At 39.6% G+C, this 8,371-nt stretch overlaps 2 long non-coding RNA genes across 2 annotated transcripts; both read right to left on the reverse strand.

Annotated features, from left to right (window-relative positions):
- Nucleotides 1–3,074: 3,074 nt before the first annotated feature.
- On the reverse strand, nt 3,075–4,177 carry LOC114840967. Its single transcript, XR_003782958.2, has 3 exons — nt 4,118–4,177; nt 3,923–4,018; nt 3,075–3,721 (listed from the first exon to the last, which is right to left on the reverse strand). It is a non-coding gene; the product is annotated as an uncharacterized LOC114840967 (long non-coding RNA).
- A 191-nt stretch (nt 4,178–4,368) lies between these two features.
- Nucleotides 4,369–5,597, reverse strand: LOC114840966. Its single transcript, XR_003782957.2, has 4 exons — nt 5,128–5,597; nt 4,929–5,042; nt 4,560–4,628; nt 4,369–4,459 (listed from the first exon to the last, which is right to left on the reverse strand). It is a non-coding gene; the product is annotated as an uncharacterized LOC114840966 (long non-coding RNA).
- Nucleotides 5,598–8,371: the final 2,774 nt, after the last annotated feature.

Below are 8,371 nucleotides of genomic sequence, written 5' to 3' on the forward strand. Positions count from 1 at the left end.
TGAAGAAGTCCATCGATCAAGTCATCGTCTGTGATTTTAGTCGCGTACAGGTTGGTGTAAAAGTCGGTGATGATGTCTGTGATGGTGTGTTCGTCATTTTGTGGTGTCTGGGTGTGGTCCTTCAGTGTGTCTATGGTTTGTTTTTTACGTCTGATATGCTGGAAGAAGTATTTTGTACATTTCTCGTCGTCCTCTAGGTGTTTGATTTTGCTTGTTTATTTGATTTTCTGCTGTTCCTGTCTATGTATGAGTGCCAGTTTGTGTTTGGTGACTGCTATTTCGGTTGAGAGATTGAAGCCTTCTTGTTGTAGTTCTGTCTGGTTCTGTAGTCGTCTGTTTAATTTGGTGAGTTGTTCCCTTTTGCATCTTGCCTTTGTTTTGCCTGCTTTAGTGTAAAAGTGTTTGGTTCTCTCCTTGACCATCTCCCACCAATCAATGGGGGAGTCGAATAGGTCAAGGAGAGAGGTCCAATTTTCCAGATGTGTGATGTATTGCATGTTAAGTCTGTCAGTCAGTAGTGTAGTGTTTAATTTCCAAAGTCCCTTCCCTCTATTTGTCTGTCTGTCTGGTAGGTATACAGTGGTGGTGAGTTGTCTATGGTCTGAAAAGAAAGTGGCTGCTGATGTGGTGTGTTCAAACCAGAACACCACAACGACGACACCACAACCAGTACCATGTCCAGCCTTGGGTCCCCGGTATCGCCCCTGTCCATATCCCTTCCCGCCCCGGACTACCCACACTCACTGCCACTATTCACAGAATTTGAACATACTCAGAAAAATGGAGGGAAAACTGAAACAGGCCGAAAAAGCGCTTCGCACGCACCTAGTTCGCAAGTGCTCTTGCTAATGCTAGCTTGCTAAGTAAGGGAGAGAGTTCACAATTCTACTTTGGAGTTGATATAGTGGTTCACATGTAATGTTGCCTGTGGATTTGAAACCAGATGGAAAGACACAAAAATAAACCACACACACACACACACACACACACACAGTCTTGTATTACTTAACGATTTAGGACCTCCAAGAAAAGCCTACCTCACAGGAACCATGCTTTCCAGACACTTAAGAAGCACAGCAATTACCTTCCAGAGTTTGAAAAAAAATCTATCATTAGAAAATCACTTCAACAGTGACATATTCCCTCAAAAAATAATTTCAGAAATGACCAACTTCTTAGGACCGTTTGCAGTGATTCATTAATAACCAATGTGGAAACACACCCACACAAATCTGTGTGGCACTAACGCTACCAACAAAAACAGACTGTAGCGTCCAGAATATTACGGAACCACCAGCACCAGCCCTGCATACCTGCCATCCATTGGGACTTTATCATATGAGGCACTTTAAGTTTTCTTGAGAGCATCTCGGGGCCAAGGCCCACATAAACAAAGTGTGGATAGATGGACAAGAGAAGGCTGGAAAAAAAAGAGGAAGATTACCAGGAAATGGGACATGTTGAAACCGCTGCCAAACCTACAACCCCCGACACCCATTCCTCCCAAATCCCCAACAGGAGGTCCCCCGAAATTGATGCTGCTTCCTCAAAGGGATTAAATTATTGGTTTTTGATTCTCCCTCAACTCCTCCACTCTCCCTTAATTTTGTTAATAAAACAACCACTAGGGCCCTGAACACACCCCACGTCCACTCCCAGTGCCTCTCCACATTACAATATATTCACAGAAAGACATTTTGAGCAGGGGTTCTGATTGAATGTAATGGTTACATCTGGCTGTCAACCGTAGTTAAAAACACTTTGCTGACTGACAATACACAGGCATTGTTGGTGGACAAAGCAACAAGTGATTTTGGTAATCTCGTCACGGGGTGTTGAAGCTGTGACAGTATATTCGCAGCAATTGTACTGCTATACATTTACTGTCTATCTTGTCAATGGATAAGAAAGATTTTGCTGAAACAGCAGTCGTCTGAATTCACCCTATGCTATAAGATAATTATGGGACAACCCTATAGAGGAGATATCAATAGATCTCATGCAATCACAAAACTAGATATTACTATTCAAATATTTTTTTAAATTGTAAAAACAGTTACAAAATACTGTCGTAAGAAACTCATTTTATACTGCAAAAAATTTAATTTTTTCTACTATTCCAAAAGTTTAGACCAAAACAAAGACTTCCCATTTCTCTTTGCTTACATAGAATACAAGATCAATCTCCATTTGTTTTGTTTCAATGCAACCTTCAACACATAATGCATAATTGAATTCCATCCTTAGATGTACATGTTTAAAGATGATCTGTTTTCCAAGGAAATTGTATTTCAAATGTACTTAAAAGTAAAATGAATAAGGGGGTATGGTATACAGCCAAAATCCCACAGGTAAGAACTTTTCTTAGGTAAGACACTGCAGCTGTAAAAAATAAAATAAAAACATAAAACTGCTACCAACAAAATTAGAGCAGAAAAAGTTATGTCAATGTCATACCTTGATATACTGATATGATATACTGTTAAGACTTAATTATGATTGTTGATTGGATGATGGTTTGTATATCACAGCTATGATGCCATCACTTCCTACTGCTCTAATTGTGTTAGTGAACGGTTTAGAAGAGCGGTAAGGCATCTCAGGAGTTTGATACATTGCCAACGTACTACAACCTAATGCTGCATCAATGGTGTTATATCATGCCTACAAACAACTCTTTGCCATGGTAAACTGGCGATATATTACAAACCCCTTAGATGTTATACTGCTATTATGAACCGGTACCACTAATGACAGCAGTAAAAAAAGTTGTGATAAACAAACATCGTATATTCAAAATAAACACCCCCTGTATTTTATTGCTTAAGTATTTCCAGTATATTAAAATAAAATGCTCTAAATTGGGATTTAACTAATCTTGTCTTAAAAAACACTTCAAATATTTTAAATGTATACACTAAATAATTGTATTTAAATTTGTTACAGTTTAGATCATTTTAAGTATACTTATTTTTTATTGTAATTGCAGTAATTTTTTTGTAAACATTCAACAGGAAAAATAAAAGAAGCCTATGAGAATGTCTACATTGAAAGTATAACATTTTTGCTTACTAACTATTAAAGTGGTTTGTCACTGACTGGACAAAAAATGAACAGTTAATCTTTCTTTAAAGAGCTATAACAAATGCCAAAACAGCTGGCTGAGTGTGAGCCTAGTTATAATAAATGTCTTAATCACCTGTTCAAAATAAAATTGTATTTTGTTTGATGCTGATGAAAAATAAAAACATGCTCATCAGCCCCATTTACTTCTGTTGATTTTTAGACTTCGTAAAGGCTCCTAAATATAAACCAACTCATGGTTTACAGAATTTGGCTCACACTCAAGATTCAGGTTGAGTAACCACCATATCAAGTTAAGATTTTAACCACATAACTTTTGTAGCTAGAACAAATAAAAATCACATGTATTTTGCATTTGGACGTCTTTGATCTGCAGTTATTCTATTGCGTACATAGAATTTTACAGATCTCCAGTCCCGGTTTACTAGTGCTTGGGGAAAAGCAGAAATACATCTCTCACAGTCTTGTTTTCCAGGGGTCTTTCCAATTCAAATGAAATCCATCAAATAATGTTCAACTGCATCCACCTCCGTACTCGACCACTTCTGTTTTGCCCCTTTGGCAGGGAGGGAAAAAGACTGCTTTTCAAACCTCTTTGCTGGTCCTGGTTGCACGTCTCGTTTCGCTGACGTCTTTCCTGAAAAAATTACATAGACAAGGTTTTTACAGTCTTTTTTATGCTTAGTTGATCTAGATAATGGGAATAGTTCTTGCTGAAAGAGCCAACCTATGGTTTGTTTTTACTCTGATAACTTTAAATCCTGGATAGTTCTAGAAGTACCTTGTACTCATTCTCAAACATGTATAATCTTTGTACCTTACTAACATAAAATAATACCTGGCAGAATAGTATAAGAAGACTCCTCTCTATCAGGGTCACTTCTTGATGCCCAATTCCAGTGTGCGTCTTCCATTTTTTCAGACACGGCAGCTTCTAAAATACAAGTTACAAATACAATGTGCAACACAAATTAGACCCAATATGTTGCCTTGGTGTAATTCTCAGACCGAAGGCAACATGAGACATGCTTACTGTAGGAACCGCTCTTTCGTCCTAGCTTCCCCTTTGGTGCTGACTGCTTGTGAGGAATCGCTGTCATCTGTTCTTGAAAGAAATGCACAAAATACATAAGTGAAAAATGCCAAATATTTAACTATGCTAGTTTTCCAGCCTATTAGCAAACCCATGTATTTGGATGTGATAAAAAAATGAAAACAAGAAACCATAAAAAATGAATGGTATCATCAATAGGCCAATTTATATATGAAGTATACAAATACCTGTCAGATCAGTATCAGAAGACTCCTCTATCAGAGTGAATTCCTGATGCCCAGTTGGAGCCTGTGTCTTCGGTTTGTTCAGATACGGCCGTGTCTAAAATACAAGTTACAAATTCAATGTGCAACACAAATAGGACCCAATATGTTGCATTGGTGTAAATTCCCTGACTGAAGGCAACAGGAGTCATGCTTACTGTGGGAACAGCTCTTTTGTCCCAGCTTCCCCTTCTGTGCTGACTGCCTGTGACGAATCGCTGTCATCTCTATTGGAATTAAGTACAAATTATTAGCCATATCAGTTTTTCATCCTATTACCTGACCAACACATTAAGGCATCAAGTAAGTTATCAACACAACATGAAAACCATCTCATTCGGTTTTAAGGTTTGTTTTTGTACTACATGCATGATAAACCATAAACCATCATATGGAATTGGTAAACATTAACCTGTAATGTGAGAAGCCTGTTTTTGTGTTCACCGTGAAATCTTTGTTTTATCAGAACCAATCTATAATTGCACAGTTCACAGTTTCATACAGCACTGTATCTGGTACACTAATACCTGTCAGGTTTCCATTTGAAGACTCTTCTTCAGAAGACTCCGCTTTCTCTGAGACACTTTCCGATTCCAAATTTGAGTAGTCTGTGTCATCCTTTTTTTCAGACATGAGAGTTTCTAAAACACAACAGACAAATAAAAGCATCTTTAATAAATTGTTAAAAATGTAAGTTAACATCTCGCTATTACCCTAGACACTTACCACAGGGGCTAATGGAGATTTGGTCCAGACTTTTCCCCTTGAACTCTGTCAATCTGCCTTGTTCACAGGCCATCAGTATCTTGCTGATCTTTGCTAACTGAAGAGTTCCTTCAGGGAAACGGTAGAATTTGCGATGTACCCTAATGTCATGACCTAAGAAGTCAGCAAATTGGTCCTGTTCTGTATCATTGAGATTCAACATTCTGGAGAGGGTGGCAACCTGTTTTCGCAATTTAGTAGAGGATAGTGCCTTAGGTTGCTGGGCTCCACATTTTTTGGCATAGGCACGAATTCAGTCGGATCCCCGAAAATGTGTATCATATCCTGGCCTGGCAAATAAGTAGATATTATAGTCGCCCACCCCACATGAGCTCCGCTCCTTGACAAGCAGCTCCAAAGATCTGACCATTACTGGAGTGAGAAGTAACGGTACCTTCCTGTCCCTCTTCCCACAGGTTTCTATGCGTTCAAAATATTTGCAGAGCATTTTCTCCACCTCTGTCAATGCTTCTAAAACATCAGGGTTAATTGGAGATTTGTCCCGGGAGAGAAATGTTGCCAGTCATAGCAGACACTTCTTTGTCCCTCCTTCGGTTGAAGATTATCATCTGGGCCAGTATCACCTGTACTAGATTGCTCCAATTTTTTGATGTTTTTAGACTTAACAGTTGTTCGTAGTATCGTTTCTGATCATCCTCCATGTGCATATGCATTTTCTTTACATCATCTGCTAATGGAATGAGCTGGGGTGCATTCCATTTCTTCTGTTCCAGTGTACGGTATGCAGCAGCAGAGATCATCTCATTCCAGCGAAGGTGATATATACCTCTGAAGTCTCGGACAAGCTTCATCTTCTCTTCATTCTGTGCAATGAGAGCTTCACTCTCAAAGATGTCTGCAATTTTCTGTATATTTTGTCCAAGCTTTGTGGCCAGAGTGGCCTTTCCAAACCTATTTGTCTCTTCGTTAAAGCCAGCCACTTCTTTGACAGCTTTTATGACATATTCAAAGTTCTTGGGGTTGATATAATCCTTCATTTTTTTCAAAGGTGTCACCATCCTACCTGAAATCAAAAGTCTCCCTAGTTCTCACATAGTTTGACGAATGTGCTGGTGTTGTGATCGGTTCTCCCCCTTTTTGTTGAAAATTTTTTCACCCAGATTATGTATCGGTCTTCTTTTATTGCATGGGCTATGTCATCTTGATTCATATGATTTACAAGTTTCCATAACTTTTCACTCACTTCTTTAGGAACCGGTTGAGAGCTTGCACCGAGTGTCTGTATTGGGGTTTTTCCAGGCATCATTTTGTGAACTTTACTTGCTAGTGTACACCGTTCCGCATGTTTCCACATGAATTTACGTTTGAAGAGCCCATAGCAAGCAAAACAATGCTGATAGTCCTCTGGATTGCTGTCTTGATTACTTGTTTGTTTACAAGGTACCAAAAATCCTTTTCCCTCTTTATGTACCCGAATTTTGTGTGCCTGGTTCCCTTTTTTGCGAAGGAGATTCTTCAATTTCCTTACTATGTTTACGTTCTAAATGACATGCAATTTTCAGTTGGGGTTCTTCACAGAACAGACAGAAGTGCTTTTTTTGTGGTAATTCTTGGAACCATCAGCCTGCGAGACTTTCAATACAACCAAGGTTTCAGTGCTTAGACTCACATCTTTTGGGGTACTAGTGTGCCCTTCATAGGTCTTGTTGTATTCTTTTCTTTTGATCAAGCATTTCTTACGTGCGTCTTTCTTTGGCTTATTTCTCTTGAGTCCAGATATTCCAGCGGAACTGTCTTCCTCTGATGACTCCGATGAGGTTGGGACATAATCATCCTCACTGTTGTCAGTGCTGGTTATTGAGTTGTCAGTATCATATCCAAGCATTTCTTTGGTTAACTAAATTGTGGGGGAGAAAAAAAATAACACTTAACAGCTGATACAGATTGCATTGCATCTACATGTTGAGCAACCCTTAAGGTCACCCAAATAATTAAATCACAGAATATGAATGATGATTGGGGTTATTTTAGTATGTTGATTATCTGGAAAAAAATGTGGTTTTACACTATATGACCAAAAGTATGTGGACAACCAACCATCACACCTATTCGAGACATCCCATTCCAAAACCAGTAGACAGTTTAACAATAAAATGACTGACATTGACTAGGGGAAAGGTCTAGTACGGCAAAAATATAAAATTGCCTTGTGGGTCTGGCTGAAACACTCAATTTAAAAAACAAAAAGAAAGAGCGTTGTTAGCAGATCTCACTGTGAACCTCGACGGCTGCATGGTCGTATCCCAAAAAACTGTAAAAAACCTTGGCATTACCCTTGACCCTGACCTCTCCTTTGAAGAACATATAAAATATGTCTCAAGAGTTGCTTATTTTCATCTTCGAAACATCACAAAAATTAGAAACTTTCTATCAAAAACTGATGCAGAAAAATTAATCCATGCTTTCGTTACTTCTAGATTAGATTACTGCAATGCTCTTCTCTCTGGTTATCCAGACAAATTAATAAATAAACTTCAATTAGTGCTGCACACGGCTGCTAGAATCCTAACTAGAACAAAAAAATGTGAACACATTACTCCTGTCCTGGCGTCCTTACATTGGCTGCCTGTTAGGGTTAGGGCTGATTTTAAGGTTTTACTCTTAACCTATAAATCAATACATGGACTTGCTCCTACTTACCTGGCTGAAATGATCCAGCCATACATACCTACACGTAACCTTAGATCGCAAGATGCAGGCCTTTTAATTGTACCTAGAATTTCTAAACAAACAGTTGGCGGCAGGGCCTTTTCTCATAGAGCTCCACTCCTGTGGAATGATCTGCCAATTAAGGTTAGAAATGCAAACTCAGTGCAAACTTTCAAGTGTCTACTAAAAACTCATCTCTACAGCACGGTTTATAATTAGGTGTAGCCTGGCCCGGGGGCGTGAAGGTGACCAGTAGGCTTGATACTGTCCACCCTTGCTGTCTTGCCAGGTGGGCTCTCGTCGCCACTGGGATGCCCTCCCTCCAATGCCTTTCGGGGGAAGAGTCACTGGCTTGTTGTTGACTCTCTGTTGCGCACTTGTGCAATTGGGCTGTACGCCGCTAGCAATACTCGGCCCTCATTCAGGGGGGTTGCGGTTGGTGGGTGTCCCTTTGGTTGATGCCTGGCAATGTGGTTGGATTGATTTCCTGCCTGTTGGGCCCTCTCCGGGGCCTCCCCCGGGTAGGGCCACAGTG

Source organism: Esox lucius, chromosome 15 (assembly GCF_011004845.1).
Source record: "Esox lucius isolate fEsoLuc1 chromosome 15, fEsoLuc1.pri, whole genome shotgun sequence".
NCBI lineage: Eukaryota > Metazoa > Chordata > Actinopteri > Esociformes > Esocidae > Esox > Esox lucius.